The sequence below is a fragment of the Podarcis raffonei genome, chromosome 5, assembly GCF_027172205.1.
Source record: "Podarcis raffonei isolate rPodRaf1 chromosome 5, rPodRaf1.pri, whole genome shotgun sequence".
NCBI classification, from domain to species: Eukaryota; Metazoa; Chordata; class Lepidosauria; order Squamata; family Lacertidae; genus Podarcis; species Podarcis raffonei.
The window spans coordinates 69712896-69732057 of record NC_070606.1 but is presented as its reverse complement, the minus strand read 5'-3'; the positions used below and the strand labels follow the sequence as shown (position 1 = coordinate 69732057).

At 41.1% G+C, this 19162-nt stretch overlaps 1 protein-coding gene across 1 annotated transcript in view; it reads left to right on the top strand.

The window, feature by feature from the left end:
- The first annotated feature begins 12695 nt into the window (after positions 1-12695).
- Positions 12696-19162, top strand: part of SPSB4 (splA/ryanodine receptor domain and SOCS box containing 4) — a 174599-nt gene continuing 168132 nt past the window's right edge. Inside the window, exon 1 of the mRNA XM_053389996.1 lies at positions 12696-12980. The gene's annotated coding sequence lies outside the window, so the exon portion shown is untranslated. The remainder of the gene's footprint in view (positions 12981-19162) is intronic.

Here is a 19162-nt window from a genome sequence, read left to right as displayed (position 1 = left end):
AAGAAAGATGTTAAGTGACTAAGTTAATTTTATGAGAATATAGGTTTTGGAAAACCGTTAAAATGCTAAACACTGAAATTCAACCAAGGGGATGCAAGGAAGTTGCTTAACAATGTTAATAAGATTAGTTTTAATAAGGTTAGGTTTTATGTTTGTTTGTTTGTTTGTTTGTTTGTGTGTTTAAAATTTTTGTGGAAAACCAATAATTTTTTTGGGAAAAATAATAATAGAAGACAGAATGGTGTTTAAACCACAAAATAGGAGATTAAAATAAAAAGCTCTGCAATAGAACAAGCAGTTTAGGAATATGAGGAATCTTTGCTAGATATAATGCATACCTTTTTTGGCCAAATTACGTCGCTAAAATTAAGGTGTGCATTAGATTTGATGGCACATTAGATTCGACTGCAAACTTGAAAAACACATTCGCCAGCAAATACTTTTTTGGTGTCAAGGTTTTGAAAATTGAAGTGCGCATTAGATTCGATGGTGCATTAGATTAGCATACATGCAGTATTTTTGAAAGGTAGATTGCAGGGATAGTGAACATGTGGCCTTTCAGATATTGTTGGATTCTTAGCTCCCCTCAGCCCCAGCCAGCGTGATCAGCGATGGAATATGTAGTCGAACAACTTATTGTTGGCCAAGGGTTCTTCATCCCTGATGAACTGGCTTTTAAAGATAGATGCCTACTCTGTACCAGGGCAAGGTTTATACATGATGATCTCTTGTTCCTGAGGAAATGGTGTTAATGGCTCAAGCAGTGTATACTGGCCTCACTTGCACCCAGCACTAAGAGTTTATAAAAACCAACAACAAACCATGGCTTATGACTTTTTTTTTGCTTACTCAACCATGGTTAATAAGCTGGGCTGGGTTCAAATGATCAAATTAAACCTTGGTTATAAACCATGGCTTAGAATTTTGTGGAAACCAGGACATGGTCAGCATGGACAACTGCCTGGTTTGCATGACATGGTTAGCCAAACTATGACTTGTGGGACTGTGTGAATGTGCAGAACTTACAACCACTTGGCTCCTCTCACTAACCACAAGCTGCATCCTTGTAGCTCATTCATAGTTTGACTTACTGTATTGTGTGAACACAGGCCGGTGTGGAACTGGAAGAGATCAAGAGATCAAGAGAATTCCTTTTCTTTCTATATGGATTTATAGATGACTGACTTCACCTCCTCTGTTCAATAATTTATTCTTTTGCATTACACTGTGAATATAGAAACATGATTTAATCTTCATGACTGATATTTGCATATTCATTAAACAATTCATTAAAGACATCAGGAAATAATTTAATGATCTCTCCCTGACAATTCAAGTTGAAACTATCACGTTGCAATCTAAATTGACAGGGCAGTGAACAGTGGAAGACTTCAAAAAGCATAATCCCTCATATCTAGTATATAAGACATATAACTGAGCAACTGCAAAGATAGGAAACCAAGCTCTTGATTCATGTTTTAATACTTCAAATTTTATTGCAGGCCTTTCAAAATGGTTTAAATGTTTGCATCTTAACAAGCGCAAAACTGACCCCATGTAGAGCAGGCAGTAAGAAATGTACAAGTCCTGACATTTGCTAGTAACGGGTCTAATATTAGGATTACGTTTTTATTTATATTCAAAAGCTGTTGGATAAGGAAAGATATATTCTAGCCCTCTGCTGAAGCCATTGCATTTGGAAAACTTGTCTTCTTAGCACCGGATTATAATAAGCAATCTTTGAATTGCTTGGTTCTTTTAGTCAGCTATGACAGCTAAAGCACTAATCTGTCGACATAAAAAATTCGTAATTTCCATCTAATGTGGAGCAAAAGCATAGTAGATTTACCAAATTTAGAGGCAGGTGGGGGGTTTTTTAGTTGTTGTTAAAAGGTTATAATAGAGAATAGAGACGTCACCTTGCCAACAAAGGTCCGTATAGTTAAAGCCATGGTTTTCCCAGTAGTGATGTATGGAAGTGAGAGCTGGACCATAAAGAAGGCTGATCGCCGAAGAATTGATGCTTTTGAATTATGGTGCTGGAGAAGACTCTTGAGAGTCCCATGGACTGCAAGAAGATCAAACGCATCCATTCTTAATGAAATCAGCCCTGAGTGCTCACTGGAAGGACAGATCGTGAAGCTGAGGCTCCAAGACTTTGGCCACCTCAGGAGAAGAGAAGACTCCCTGGAGAAGACACTGATGCTGGGAAAGATGGAGGGCACAAGGAGAAGGGGGCGACAGAGGACGAGATGGTTGGATAGTGTTTTCGAGGTTACCAGCATGAGTTTGACCAAACTGTGGGAGGTAGTGGAGGACAGAGGTGCCTGGCGTGCTCTGGTCCATGGGGTCACGAAGAGTTGGACACGACTAAACGACTAAACAACAACAACATGTAGCCAAACAAATGGTGCTTATACCCAAATTCCCCCTTTTACAGAGAAATTCTACAAATGTCTACCAATAAGTAAGTCCTATTGAGCTCAATGAAATTTTCTTCTAGGTGTGTATAATGTTGAAGCCTTAATTTCATATTTTCCTTGTTATTAATTGCTAATTATTATGAATATAATTCATTTAATTTATGAATTAGTTCCTAACCACCTATTACAATCCATCTCAAGGTGGTGTAGAACTTAAAAACAATAAGAAAATAAGATGATAAAAGAGTAAAAGCACAATAATATAAATAAAATGCAAAGAGCACAATTAATTAATTCCTGGCATTAAATCCCAGAAATGGCTTGAATTCACAGCTATGGTTTTAACAAGCACCAAATAATTTTTTTCCTTAAAACTTTCTAAGGGGTGGAGTTTTTCTTAAACCTTTCTTAAATCTTCTTTTAGAGTATGGTGTTTCTCTGCACGTTATAGAAAAACTTGAAGACTTGAAGTTTACTGCATGTTATACCCTGAAAGAGAACTTCATGAAAATGCTTTGCCGTTGGTATCTAACACCATCAAAATTGGCAAAAATGTATAGAACTGGGTCAAGTATTTGTTGGAGATGTAGAGAGGTGGAGGGTACAATGAGTCACATGTGGTGGAATTATAGAAAAAAAGGGGGATTTTGGGATATAATATACAATGAGCGCAAAAAGATGATTAAAATCTTTTTTGCAAAAAAACCCCAAAGCCTTTCTACTGGGTATAATAGGTATAAAGGTAAAGGTAAAGGTAAAGGTACCCCTGCCCATACGGGCCAGTCGTGTCCGACTCTGGGGTTGCGCGCCCATCTCGCTTAAGAGGCCGGGGGCCAGCGCTGTCTGAAGACACTTCCAGGTCACGTGGCCAGCATGACAAGCTGCATCTGGCGAGCCAGCGCAGCACACGGAAACGCCGTTTACCTTCCCGCTAGTAAGCGGTCCCTATTTATCTACTTGCACCCGGGGGTGCTTTCGAACTGCTAGGTTGGCAGGCATAATTCCAAAAAATGTGAAGAAGATTTTCTTATACACAACAGTTGCAGCAAGAATCTTAATAGCCAAAAAAATGGAAAGGAGATTCTATCCCGACCAAAGTGGATTGGCAGACAAAATTAGTAGAATACACAGATTTAGCAAGGATGACAGAAAGAATTAGAGATAATACAGAACAAACATTTATTAGAGAGTGGGAAATTTACAGAAAATATATTAAAGAGCATTGTAAAAATGTGAATTCTCTGGCAGGCTTAGAATGACCCCTGTATGAACATAGAAAACCTTATTAAAATAAAAATTTGGGAGAAGTTTGGAGTGATAATGAAAAGTGCACTACTCAAAAGAAACCTGGGACTCTCAATGGGGTGACTGGAAGTCATAATAGAAGTTGTGTTGTCAGAAATGATTTATTTTTTTGGGTAATTTATATTATCCTTTGTTTTTCCCCTTTGTTGACTGTTTTTTCTTTTTTTACAATCAATAAAGCAATAATAAGAAAAAAGAAAACTTATGATAATGCACAGCCTACCCCTCATGACTTAAAGCTGGGGATTCCTATCCTTCCTAAATCTGCTGAGTCCCACTGACACATCACTTTGTTGTATGCCACCAGTCTCTGAGTGGTGTGAGATTCCAGGGCTTCCAGGCTTGTGCTTCCTTTGGATTGAGGGTCATTGGAGACTGTGGTGCCTTTAGGATATATGGTTTATTTATAACCTGAGCATATGATGGAGGGGTTCATTGCATTAACACCCCTTGGGGGGAATGAAGCTGAACTGGGAAAATATGGAATCAGAATTTTTTTCATGATATCATGCAGATGCCCCATAAAAGGTTGGGAGGACAAAGCATGGCTATTCCCTAGGAAATGCCCACTGCGGAAGCATTGAGTTTGCTGTAATAAAAGCATTCTTCAACATTAATTGCATAGACAATCTGCAAAGTTTTAAAGAAGATCATTTCAGAAGTGTAAAGTGAAATCATCCTTAAATGTTTCAAACCTTGCCAGAAAAATACATCTGAAGCATATGAAATAGCAAATTTAATGGTCCATGATACATGAAAGGCTGAAGCTTTCTTAATGAATCTTTAGCATTAGCTAGAGGTGTTGGATATCAAGTGTGAATCATGATATCTGCAGAGTAGACTTCAGTGAACTCACTGCTGGCTTAGATAACTGGCATTATTATCAGTTTTAACCCTGAGATGTATTTAAAAGGTGCAGATATCCTGCCTACTACTCTGTACTGAGGGAGTGGGTGGCGCTGTGGTCTAAACCACTGAGCCTCTTGGCCTTGCCAATCGGAAGGTTAGCAGTTCAAATCCCCACGACGGAGTGAGCTCCTGTTGCTCTGTCCCAGCTTCTGCCAACCTAGCAGTTCGAAAGCATAACAGTGCAAGTAGATAAATAGGCAGGAAGGTAAACGGCGTTTCCATGCGCTCTGGCTTCTGTCATGGTGTACTGTTGTGCCAGAAGCGGTTTAGCCATGCTGGCCACAGGACCCAGAAAGCTGTCTGTGGACAAACACCAGCTCCCTTGGCCTGAAGTGAGCTGAGTGCTACACCCCATAGTCGCCTTTGACTGGACTAAACCATCCAGGGGTCCTTTACCTTTACCTTTAACCTTAATCTGTACTGAAGAAAGGAGCAAACATCTATCATACTAATGTAGTAGCCCATATAATCTAGCAAAGTTTATATAGTAGACCATCTGTGTCACATGTGTGTGTTTGTGTACCTACGTACGTACACACATATATTTCTGGACTATTTCATGGTCTGATTCCTGATCTACAACAAAAATATAATGGGCAGTACCATATGAGACTGTGTTTTACTATAGGAAATGTAATTTCCTGGTTTCAGATCTATTACTAGACAGTGCATGAGTGTGTCATATTAGATTTATTGCCCATAATAACTTAGGCTCATGAAGAAAATGAGTGCCTGTTTTTAGACCAGGTTTATTAACATTTTAAAACTAGGTCATATCAGGGATAAATCAGAACTTCAAGTCACAAAAATATTCTATCCAGAAAAAGTATTTAAGAATTGGCTTTTTAAAAATCCCATTTAGCTCAATAGGATTTTAACATACATTCATGCTCATGTTTAGTCCTTTAATGAACCAGGACCATATTTTCAGTCTTCAGATGCAGCATACCTCTTAAAGCGAACCTACAGCTTTGATTAGACATTTACTGTGCATTATTCTGTTCCATTTTCTAGGACTTTGAGCAATTCTTCTGTGGCTTAACATTAGCACAGTAAATGCATTTTCATTAACATTGTGGGAGAATCAAATAAGAAACAGATTCATTTAAAAACCAGATCTAAACATTGTTTGTACCATAGCATATTCCTTGCTATTTCCTGAGACTAGTTTAAGGTCTTATTCCTAAATTATATGTGATGTCCTGCAAGCTATGGGTTAACAGAAGACTAAATGGATTAAATCCTTTGACTAGGACACAACAATCATTCCTTCCCCTTCAACCTAGAAAAGAAACAGGACTGGCTCTGCTACTCAGCGGAGTGGAGTCCTTGTCTTGGGTCACAGGTAGGGTGGAGATGGAGATATTAGGGAACAGCTGAGTTTACCCTGTAGCATCCGCTAAGCTTGTCTGCTGCCTTCAGGTGTGGTGAAAGACACTGTCCCATTGCCAGTGCTCAGGTAAAATTCAACCACCAGTCTGGTCACCTTCATCTTGCTTCAGGAAACTAAATCCCTCAGCCTACCTAGCCCAAAAAGGAAACATGACATCAATGGGATTTATAGGGTTTTTTTGAGCAGCTAAGCAGAGTTTTCATTGATTAACAATCAACCCGGTTAAGAAATTGGAGAGTATTCCAACTGAGCCACTTTAAATTACAGTTGAGCTGAGGTCAATATAGACAGCATTGCAATACTAAGCATGTGTGTTCTTCAACATTTCCTGCTTAGTACGGATGTACTCTTTATCTTCTGGCAAGACATTGCCTTTAGTTTGGGAAGATTCTGAGGCCACCTTTTTAAAATGCTGTTAATGGGCATACATGTGCACTGAAATGTAAGAAATGAAGAATAGTCTTTTTGGATCAGGCCAAAGGTCCTATTCAGCATCCTATTCTCTCAGTGGCTTACCAGGAGCCAGTGGGAAGTCCATAAGCAAGACATGAGTGCAACAGCTCATGATTCCAAACAACTGGCTTTCAGAAGCATCCTGCCTTCATCAGTGGAGGCAGAACATAACAATCGTAGCTAGTAGAGATTCTCGCATGTTCAGCTCAAGTTCACACCAACATTCTCCAAAAACCCAGAGGTGTAGTAACTGTCCTACCTTTCTTCTCCTCTCCATCTAATATGATTTAAACTGTATTGTTGTTTTGTGTTTTTAACTGATCTTAATTATGTTATGTGTAAATTGCCTTGAGTCAGAAGGCAAGTCATAAATTAAGTGTAAGAATGATGATGATGATGATCATAATAGGAGTCCGAAGTAGGCAGGTCCTTCCAATTCCAGCAAGTGCTCCATAATGCAGAGCTAGAAGAAGCATTATACTTGTCTATCTGCTTGCATCTGCTTGGTTGGTGACCCCCCAGCTTTGAAGTTACGCTCCATAACTTTTCTTCTAGAAAGCTTAGAGATTTACTTGTTTAAAAAAATGAAAGCTCAGCATCTGGGGGCCCTGCTGGCACGGGTCCTGGTGCAGTTCCTCCAATTGCACCATTATAAATCCAGTCCTGTTATAACTTCTAGGATTAATGTTTCTTGGTGTCCACACAACTTATTTATCAATCACAGCTCTGGCATCATTCATTGGTTAAAATCACTGATGAGTGGGAGCAGCCAGGATGGCTCATTTAACAGAAATGGCTTAGAAAGGTACTTACTTACACATTATGCTTCATAACTTCCTTTCTAGAAGGGCTAGAGACTTATTTTTTCCTTTTTAATGAAAGCACAGAGTCTGGCTTCCCTGTTGAGGGACACCAATGAAGGACTTCACAGGAACCCAGCTGGCAACCCCTGCCCTAATATACCAACCTCCGCTGACTTTATTTTTTTTTTTAAATAATATTTATTACTTTTAAAGGTTACAGAAAAAGAAGAAAAATGAAAAATAAAGACAAGAAAGAAAGAGGGGAAAAAACAAAAAAGTGAAAAAACATCACAATACAATACAGTATACAAATATTATAAAACCCAACCCAAACCCATTAGATTAAACACATAAATTAAAACAAAAACAGTTTAAAATACATCTCTCCTTTTCCATATTCTATCCTTCATTTCCTTGTTTCCTCGACTTCCTCACACCTCCCTTTTTGTATTCCAGTTCTTCTAATTGTTTCAGCAAATCCTTTCCATCTTTCTCTGTTTTTTATCATCTTGTAAATAACATATTTTTAACCTTATTTTCCTTTAAGACTAAATTACTTATCTATACTTAACTTCTTCTAACATTTCTACTAAATCCATATAATATCATTCCACGGTTTTTCTAACAGTCATTAATTTTACAAAATTTCTAAATAGGAACTTTAACTTCCCAATCTTCTTCCACCCTCTCCTCTCCCTGGTTTCGGATTCTGCCAGTCCTTTCCGTCAGATCCATATAGTCCATCAACCTGGAGATCTTATATCCGAGGCTCTTAATTCTTTTCCAAGTCCCTTCTGCGGATCTTCTTCGTATTCTTTAATACTCAGGAGCAAATCTCGGGAAAACTCCAACCAAACAAAACTTTTCTTCCTTCTGAACAGCTCAGCCAAGTTTCCATAATTGAAACTAAGGTCTATAGGCCAACCTCCACTGACTTTAATCCAGGTGTAGGAGAAATGAGGAGTGGAAACAATGCAACAGTCTAAAACACTAGAATTCAACAATGATGATTTGTTATTTACAGTCACATTTCAAATGTATCTTCTCAGTTAACAATGCATACTAATAACATGGGGGCCCATCAGTCACAGAAGCCCCTGATTCTGCAAAATACGACAAATACCTGTAAATCTGCCGCTGTGGACATTGGTGTAACACAGTTTCATTGCAGCAGGATCTATCCTGATCTATTCTGTTTGGAATGTCTCCAGAGAGTCCTGGCATGTATGTGTGAAGGTTGGGACCATCTTTACAGACATTTTAATGAATGCACAAAGGTCTGGGATATATGAAGCTTACGTCTGTTTTCTCTCGCCAACATACACAGGATTCATTCTGTGTGAATTCATCTCTCTGAAAGGGCTTCAATCCCTGCAGGGGGGGCCGGCCGCACTGGGCGCAACATCTGGGGGGGGGCGCGCTCGCACTCGCAGCTCTCTGCCCCTACTAAAATCCACGGGTTAGGGGGCGCAAATTACTTGCCTTGCCCCGGGTGCTGACAACCCACGCTACGCTACTGTGAGGAAGTATTATCCACCTTGGGCCTGTCCATAAAAAGCAAGTCTAGAGTGGGAGACCAGAGGGGTGGCCGTTGTTTCCAGAAACTCTTCATGTTATGAGACTTCTGTGGGTGAGCTGGGAGTTTGTTTGGACCCTGGGCAAGAACCCAGAGCCTGAGAGGGAAGGTGTGGCAGAAGTAAAATAAACTGATATGGATTTCTAGATAGTTGTAACTTCGTATTAATGTAACATTTCAAATATGCGTAGCTGTGTATTTTTGAAATATTTTATTTAAGTTGCCTGTTGTTGCTTCGGTTTTCTGTACAGTGGTACCTCAGGTTAAGTACTTAATTCGTTCCGGAGGTCTGTTCTTAACCTGAAACTGTTCTTAACCTAAAGCACCACTTTAGCTAATGGGGCTTCCTGCTGCCGCCGCACTGCCAGAGCCCAATTTCTGTTCTCATCCTGAAGCAAAGTTCTTAACCCGAGGTAATATTTCTGGGTTAGCGGAGTCTGTAGCCTGAAGTGTATGTAACCCGAGGTACCACTGTACACCGATTAGAGATATTTTTAAATATATCAAGTAGTATAGAAATTAAATAATAAATCAATCACTAGAAACCCACCCTTTCTGATTATCCATGCATACACATGATTTGGTATCAGAGGGGTGTGCCCACTGCTATAAATCTTGTCCTTGCATTTTCCAGGCATTCAGTGGACAGTGGTTTTCTCTTATGATAAAGTGCACTCCTATTTGACATAGCAGTAATCACATCCTGCCATCTCAGACATGTCCCCTAGAATACCATATGACACATCATAAGCTGTAGAAACTTTCCAACCAGAGCCATTACATTGTAATTGCAAAGAAATAAAATTGCCTTCCCTTTTTCCATCTGTGATTTTCCTCCTAAGGGGTGAGGTTCAGGACAGGAAATACTATGGCTTTGATCAGTGACACATGTAAAGTCTGCTCCATCATGATTCACCAGGACTAGAAATAGCAGGTTTGCACCATCAGGAAAGCATGATCCTCCTACTTTCCAAATGTGAAAGGCTTTTTATTTCTAATGGTATCATTGCGGATTGAAGGATGTTAGACATTAAAAGGACATATTGTTGCACGCCACCCCAATCTCTGATTGCAGGGGTTCCAGGCACACTTACCCAGGGTCCTTGTGTCCTTTTGGGAATGGGGCTGCCGTGTCTTTATGATATATGGTTTATTTACACATACTGTACAGTGGTACATTGGGTTAAGAACTTAATTCATTTTGGAGGTCCGTTCTTAGCCTGAAACAGTTCTTAACCTGAGGTACCACTTTAGCTAATGGGGCCTCCTGCTACTGCCGCATGATTTCTATTCTCATCCTGAAGCAAAGTTCTTAACCTGAGGTACAGTACTATTTCTGGGTTAGCGGAGTCTGTAACCTGAAGAGTCTGTAACCTGAAGTGTCTGTAACCTGAGGTACTACTGTATTGGCCCAAATATAAGCCACACCCGAATATAAGCCACACCTTTAAAATTGGAGGAGGGAAAAAGAAAAAAATACCAGAATATAGGCCGCTCCATTCCTCGCTGCTCCTGGCTGAATACTGCGGGGCGGGGGGCACACTGTGTTGCCAGCGGCCTTTCCCCTTCCTCGCTCTCTCCCTTCCTGGCCTTGGGGGAAGAGGATGGGGGACTATACATGGGGCAGGCACTGCTTTGCTGCGCCTCTGGCACTGTCTGCCCCTCACTCCTGGCTGCATACCATAAGGTCATGAATATAAGCCACACATTATCTTTTCGTGGTCAGAATTTGGGGGAAAAGTGAGGCTTATATTCAGGTCAATACGGTATATACAACATGAGCCTACAATGGAGGGGCTCAAAGCATAATCACCCCAAAAAGGTTTGCTTCTCCCATAGACGCAGCTCTGGATTCAAAACTATCATGCTCTAACCCTCTTTCCAGCTTGTTGACTTTAACTGCCTGCCACCTTTTTCTCCAGGTCACATCACACAAATTCGACTCTTAAAACTCTACTTCAAACTCTGACTTTGTCTACTAACTCTGAGTTGAGGGAGGGGCCTCTCCCATTTGCCATTTGGCAAATGCCCCCCTCCCAGTTGTCTTTCCTAATGGCTTCCCCTTGTTCTCTAAATGGCTCATCTCCTGATCAGGAAACTGGCCTGGCTTATATTTTAACATTTACCTTGATTAAATTCTAAGCCCTACTTTAACTAGCACTCAATTGCAAAACTATTCCTACCAATAACAGGTCGCTAGTTACCACTCTTGTGAATGGTCACTACATTTATTCTGCATAAATTTTAACTTTAACTTTGTGCTACATTAAATGTAACCATTTCTTGTTTATACTGGCTTGTGACTAATAGTTTTGTGAAGTTTTTACACTGATGGTTTTAACTGCTGTCTTGCTATATCTTCTAGTGCTGTTTTAAATTGCTTTTATGTAATTTTATTAAGGTACATTGCCCTGGGCTCCCTTTGGGGAGGAAGGGTGGTTATAAATGTGAAATAATAAAAACAAAAACTATACAAAATCCTGATAGGCTTTTGTGGACTGGAGTTCAGCTAGAAGGCAACAGCTTTTATTTTCAGTTGGGTTTGAATAAGATATATGATCATTAAAATATACTTGTAATATACTCATAATACTCAATGCTGTCAAAGAAAAAATTGGGATGCAAGATTACCTTAACAGATTGGAGAACTGGGAACAAACTAAGAAAATGAATTTCAATAAGGACTAATGTAAGGTTCTGCACTTAGGCAGGAAGAACTAGCTGCACTAATGTAAGAGGGGGACAGCTGTCTTGCCAGCAGTACATGTGAAAAGGATCTAGGGGTCTTAACATGAGTAAACAGTGTGATGCAGCAGCAAAAAAGGTTAATCCTAGTTTAGGCTGCATCAACAGAAATATAGTGTGCCTATCAAGCGAAGGAATAGTCCTGCTTTATTCTGCCTTGGTCAGACCACACCTGTGTCCAGTTCTGTGCATGGATGTGGGGGGGGGAGCAGGGGGGCTCACCAACTTTGGCTGCCCCCCCCCAAAAAAAATCCTGGCTATGCCCATGGTTCTGTGTACCACAAGTAAAGAAGGATATTGACAAGCTGGAATGTGTGCAGAGGAGGAGGATAAAGGGTCTGGAAACCAAGCTTTATGAGGGAGTTGGGTATGTTTAGCCTAGAAAACAGGTGATAGGAATCTTCAATTATCTAAAGGGCTGTCACATGGAGGGTGCAGCAAATTCGTTGTCTCCTGCTCTGGAGGCTAGGACCTGAACCAGTAGCTTCAAGTTACAAGAAAGGCCATTACAGTGGTGCTTCTGGTTACATACGCTTCAGGTTACAGACTCAGCTAATCCAGAAATAGTACCTCAGGTTAAGAACTTTGCTTCAGGATGAGAACAGAAATCGTGCTCCGGCGGCACGGCAGCAGCGGGAGGCCCCATTAGCTAAAGTGGTGCTTCAGGTTAAGAACATACCTCCGGAACGAATTAAGTACTTAACCCGAGGTACCACTGTACCAGCAAACATCAGGAAGAACTTTCTGACAGTAAGAGCCGTTCGACAGTGGAACAGACCCCCTCAGGAGGTGTTGGACTCTCCTTCCTTGGAGGTTTTAAGCATCTGTCATGTATGATTTGTTGAGATTGCTGCACTGCCGGGGGTTGGACTAGATGACCCTCAGGCTCCCTCCCCACTCTCCAGTTCTATGATTCTCTGACAACGTATGTGCGCGTGCGACCTTTCCCTCCACCCCCCACCCACGCACCCATTCGGAGATGCGCCATCCTAGCGCTAGGACCCTGTGGGCGCCCCTGGTGCAGCCGCGCAGCGCCTCCTGCTTCCACCCTGGCTGCTGGGTGACGGTCCCAGCTCAGCTGCCGAGCAGGGTGGAGCAGAGGAGCAGCAGCAGCAGTGGCATCGCCCTGGTCCTCCGTGCGCCCTCCTTCTCCCCGGCGGCGGAGGCTGCTGCTGCTGCTGTTTATGACTGGTGGAGCCTACAAGCCAGCGCGGAGAGCGGCGCGCCAAAGGGGAACCGGCGGCGCCGACAGCAAAAGACTCCCCGGCTCCGGGGAAGGGCAGCTGATGAAGTTCCCCGCCGAGCTCCAGAGGGCTCTCTCGGCTGCTCCAAAGGGCGCTGCTCCCGCCGGGTTCAGGGCAAGCGGGCGCGCGGTGAGTGATTCCCATTCCCAGGCACGGCGTCTCTTCGCTCCTCGCCTAGCTTTGCCAGCCTCTCTCTCTCTCTGTGCTAAGATCTTCTTTTCCCCGGGAACCGGGCAGGGAGGTTTGGGATGGGCGGGCAACCACTTCCTCCTCGACCCCCGGCGTGGCATGGGGGGCGCAGCTAAATCAAGGGGCGCCTGGATGGAAAGGTTCGACCCCCTGGGAAGTGGAGACGGAGGGGAGGCCGGATCCCCACTGCCCGGGAAAGTTTGGAGGGAGAAGGCAAGGACCAGGAGGCAGTTTCCATCTGCTTGAACGCAACGCGCAACGCCGCGCTGCTTGGAGGTTTCGCTTTCCCCTTGCGCACCTGCCTATCGAGGGGATGGCGCGGTTGTCTGCTTCTCGAGCGCGTCTTGGGTTGAAAATGGCATTTTGCCTGCGTTTCTTCTCTCCCCGCTTTACGAAACACGCACAACCTACCTATATAGCTGTGGATTTCGGAAGTTCTTTTTTTTTGGGGGGGGGGTGTCGTGGCTGTCAAAAGAAAGCCAAATCTCAGTCGAAAAGCACCTTGTGACTGAAATGCAGCTTTGTTTCCAGTGGGGGGTTCCCCCCCCTCATGTCACAGTATGAACCTGTTGATCTCCAAGGGGTTTTTTTGGGGGGGGGTACCGCGAACTGCTGCTCTTTGAGTTTTCTTTCCTTACATCCCTTACTTCGGATTTCCTTGTTTACTTTGGCTCCTGGCTTAGACGCAGGGGGAGGCCATTGTGCTGGGCACATTTAAGACACAGAAAGGAAAAGTTTTGCTGTAGGTCCCACAACGTGAAAGCCAATAGATTTATAATCAATCGATCAATTTATGATGACATCAGGTGCCCAAGACCATTCACTGCTTTTGCTGCTGCAGACTAACCTAGATTGTTGGCTAACCCTCTAGAAATGGGTATAATATGAAAGGAATAACTGCTGGCCATCTCAGGCTTTTATACGATAGATGAATGATTGGGTCTTGCTTATTAGTAAGGGTCTGAGTGAATGGAAAGCATGAATGATTTTCTCTTTGAGGTTGAAAATGGAAACATTGGCACATATTCTTTCATTAGGTTTCAGCTGTTAGTGGAGCTGCTTTGTTGTAAATCAGGGGTGCAGAACCTGTTTTTGGCACTGCAGGCAGATCTTTATTGGAACATAGCACCGTGGGTGAGGCTGCCCACCCGTCCATCACCTGATGTCACAATAATGTCAGGTGACAGGGTGCTTTGAAGTTCTGAAGTTGGGACTTCAAAGCACCATGCAGGGCTTGCAAATGAGAGCTATTAATTGAAATGCAGCATTAATACCCTTTTTTATTTTTAAATACTTGTGACTAGGTGGGGAAGAGTAGCTCTGCATTGACTGCATGTGAGGAATTTAGAGTTATTACTGTAAGATACCATGATTTTATTGTTGGTTGCAGGAAGGAAATCTACTTGCTGAATGTCATAGGTCAAACTCGTGCCATTCAGGTTGAGTAGGCTAGCCACTCAACAGATGGAGCATTTTCTGACAATCTGTTCATCCTAATTTTACTAGATGCTTCCATGGTCCATTAAGTTCTCAACCATTTGACCACAAATATCCAAAGTATCTCATACCAGTTGCTTAAATCCACACAATGTATTTGAAAATCTTGAAAGTCAGCAACATTCTTGAAAGTCAGCAACACTCTGGAGTAAGGTAGCTTGCAGGAATTTGATCAAAGGTGTACCCAGTTGAGGTGCAAGAACTGTGATCATGATGAATGCACCAGGCAATTCAGAATTATACGATGAAATTATTCAGTAATACATTCTCTTTCACAATAATAAAAGCTCAGCTCGAATGTATGCTGCAGATCAGGAAGGATAGTTAATTTAATGTGTCAAAGAAGCTATTAGAGGCAAGAAGACTTCCTTCCAAAAATGGAAGTATTGTCCAAATGGGGAGAACAAAAAAAGAGAACACAAGAAATGCAGTGCAAGGAGATAGTAAGGCAGGTATCAGCATTCTCTTTTGGCCTGTGGGCATATCTGCTAAGGACAGAAACTATAATGGCCACCACACCCACTGCAACCAAGCCACATTGCAACCTATTCAATTGGCTATAATTGAATACTCCTTTGAAGAGCAATTTTGATGGAGGGAGGGGACTCTGTGAGCATCAAGGAAGACCTCATGTGTGCTCACAGGTGCAAAAACAAAACAAAACAAAAAGATTCAAGGAGCACATTGCTGAAAGCATAAAGACCATTAGCAAAAAAAACTTTAAATATATTGGAAATAGGAGAATAATCAAGGACGTTGATGGATGTTTGGATGACAAGAAAGTGAAAGGTGTGCTAAAGGAGGAAAAGGAGATTGCAGAGAAGCTGAGTTAATTCTTTGCAACTGTCTTCAGATTCGAAGATGAAGGGCAGATTCCAGTGTCTATAATAACTTTCTCAGGAAGGTAGTCTGAGGAGCTGAGGCAGATTGTGGTGAGAAGTTCTAGGTCTTACTTACAAATCACTGATCCCAGATGGCATCAACTTGAGGGCTCTCAAATAACTCAAAGGTGAAATTGCTGCTTTTCTATGAAAAATATGTATCCTGTCCCTAAGATCAGCCACTAAGACTGGCTACTGGTTTGGAAAAAGACAACCCAGATCAGGGGGCTAAGTCAACTTTGAGGGAAGGTTACAACAATTTGGGCTTTTTCATTTTTAAAAATGGGTAGAGGTGTCAAGATTGTACGTAGTTTGACAAAAGTGTGGAAACTATCCATCCCCACATAGCATCAGAATTTGGGACATCCAATGAAACCAAACATTAGATGATTCAGAACAGACAAAAGGAAACACTTCTTCACTCATTGAATAGTTAAACTATGGAGTTTAACTCCCTCAAATTGAAGAGATGGACACCAACATGGATGGCTTTAAAAGAGGATTAGACAAGATTACCTAAGGGTGGTAATAATAATAATAATAATAATAATAATAATAATAGGAATAACTACTCACCACAATGACTATGTTCCACCACCTCTGAATACCAATTGCTGAGATTTGTGTGCTGTTGCACTTAACTACACTTTTAATTAATTTCCATTTATAGTTCATTTGGTTTTTGGTGGTTTTTAAAGATATGATTTATAGTTATTAGAACAAGAAATCCTTTCCTATCAAAACAAGTGAGCTTCACTGAAGAGATAGGGCTTTCTGCATGTGAAGGACACAGCTTATCTTTATTACTCCTAGGACATTCAGAGACAGAGACTGCTTTTGAGAAACTATAAAAAGTTGTTCATTTGAAAGGTAATTTCTGCAAGGATAATTTATCCTTTTCTGAAATGAAATGTTGGAGTTCTGGAAAATGTGATAAATACCAGCTTAATCAGTGAGATAATATGTGTGATTCGCAAGAACAAGGAGAACAAATAGGTAAATGTCTTTTTATATGTCTTTTATAGAGATTGCTATATAAAAGAAGTAGAGAAATTCATGTAGTAATGAAAGTTATGGTTGATGTACCAAAATACATCTTTGTATTCTGTTTTCTTACCCTGCTCTGTGGAATGCTTTCCTGGTTGAAATTTACCAAACGTTGACACTTAATATGTTTTAGGTGTTTGGCCATATAGGTAATGTGATATTCTAGGAAGACCTTTAGCTGAAGACCTTTTGAGTAGACCCATTGAAATTAATCGACTTAATTTAACAACAATTTTATTATTTATATCCCGCCCATCTGGGTGGGTTTCCTCAGTTACCCTGGGCAGCTTCTAGTACATATTAAAACATAATAAAATATCAGACATTAAAAACTACCCAATACAGTGCTGCCTTTACATTTAGTTGTGTTCTAATGTCAATAGGTCTACTCTGAATAAAATTTCATTGACTACCACCCATTATGAATATGTTTAGGCCAATTTTCCTTTTACCGTATGCTCACTTGGTTTTTGGAGTTGCTGCTTTTATTGATTTTGGATTTTTTTCTGTGTTTATGATGTTGGTTGTTTCTTTTGATGGTGCTTTAATGCGTTTTGAGGATTTGGCTTCATTTTAATGTATATTTTATTGTTGTAAGCAACTTTGGGATATAAGTTTTTTTAAAAAAACAAAAAACCCACCCTGGTTTGGCTGCAATCTTTAACAACTTACAAGGGGGAAAGCCCCATTGAACTTAGAGGGCCTTACTTCTGAGTAAAGATGCATAGGACTGCACAGCGTAATTCCTAGACCAGAACAGAAGATGAATAGAAATCTGGGTAGAGTTTTGCACCGTTCCTGTGTGACGTTTACGAATGCCCATCATCAAAGACAAGATAATTGGGTTGACCTGCTGAGGCTACAATCTTTTTCGCACCTATTACTGAATTCTATTGAAGTTGTTCACCTCCATGAGTAAATTGCAATTAAGCTGTAAGGCTCTTCTTACATGGGATGGGTTCAGATGGTAAACTGCTATCTTTCCAGCCATCATAATAGTAGTAATCTATGAAAGCAGACCCATATCTCATAGGAGCCAAGTACCTGTTGTAAAGGTTTACCCTCATGAAAGCTGACCTTGCTACAAGATCTTCTGGGATAAGCGGAATTAGGATCTGGATCCAGTGGAGCTGCAGCTTGGGTCAGCAGGATCCTGTTAACTCCCTATATTTGGCTCAGTTAGAGATACCTGGGTGTATTTTTCCCATCCCAGCTGTCTGAGGTCAGCCTTGTGGACCTTAAGGCAGTGTAAACCTGAAAGGGGGCATGGCAGGGGTGGGGCCAGAGGGGGGATCCAAAACTGATTCAGCTCAGTCATGTGACTTGGCAAACAGGCAGAAACTAAGCCAGCAAAACAGGTGGTGCAACTCAAACACTCTTTCAAAGGCTTGCTTAGGTTTAGGCTGCCTCAGCCATCAACAAGCCTGCTCCTGAATAGAGTTTGGATCTGGTGTACTTTATGCTGGCTTAATTTACTCTGGTCTTGGTTTAGCCCATCTTCTTGTAACATTGCTCCCTTACTGTCTTTTAATGTGTTTAGGATTGAAGCTTTAGTTCCGTTTAAGAATTTATTTGCATAATGACAATTTAGGACATTTGGGGTCGTAAACTAATGCTCCAACACACATTGATCTGCTTCAGATGAATGGAAAAGCATAGACTCATAATACTAAACCATAATTTAGTATTATGAGGACAATTTGGTGCATTCTTATAACTTTCACATGTTATCTCTGCCTTTGCAGCAGAGGAAAGGAAGTTAAGTTTCTGGTATGAACACACTGCAATATCTCATAACCTTTGAATGTTGGAAACTTGGCTTGTTCTGTCCAGTGTTAGTTCAAACCCACCAGTATCAAAGTGTAGTTTCAGATCCTAGTTTGTTAGTTAACTGTGGGTAGAGCTTATCATGGTACATTCCCTTCATAGAAAGCTATGTTTTGAATTGAGCCATTGAGTTTGTGGCTCATCTTCTTCTGAATCAGCCTGCTTTTGGGAGGCTTTCTAAGTTTCAACCTGTTGTATGAACTGGCTTCCATTTAATTATTATCATCTTGCACAGTTACTAAAGAATATTGTTCAGTTACTAAGAATTACTGTGTATTCCATTTCAAGCCCACCTTCCTTCAGGGAGGTCAAAGCAGCATACAGTATATGCCTCCATTTTATCCATTATCTGGGAGAGACTTGGGAGGTACAAATAAACTGCAAGGGATCTGACTTGTGAGATAGGTTAGTCTGAAAGAGAATAATTGACTCACAGTCATCATTCAGTAAGTTTCATGGTGATGGATATATAGCTCAGCTCTAAGTCCTTTTCTGCCCACTGTATTACACTGGCTCCATTTGCTTTACTTTTTGTGTCCTCAGAAAAGAAAACATAATGTATCTTATGTTAATATGAGCTTGTAAGGCACTGTTGAACTGAATATATATTCAGCTGCAGAATCTAAGCACCCTTGAAACCATCACAAGCAAATTGCACCAATATTGTACAAGTACTAGCAATTTCTGAGCAGGAAAAAATATATCTCATTAACACAATGTACTCCAATTAATTACTCTGGAGTAATTCCATTGAGTTTGATGGGATTCTGCTGAAGCAAGAAGAAATACTTTAATGCAAGCTTATTTTTAAGAACATGCCTTGATATGTTGTGATTTTTTAATCTAGTTTAATATTGCCATAATCCATAT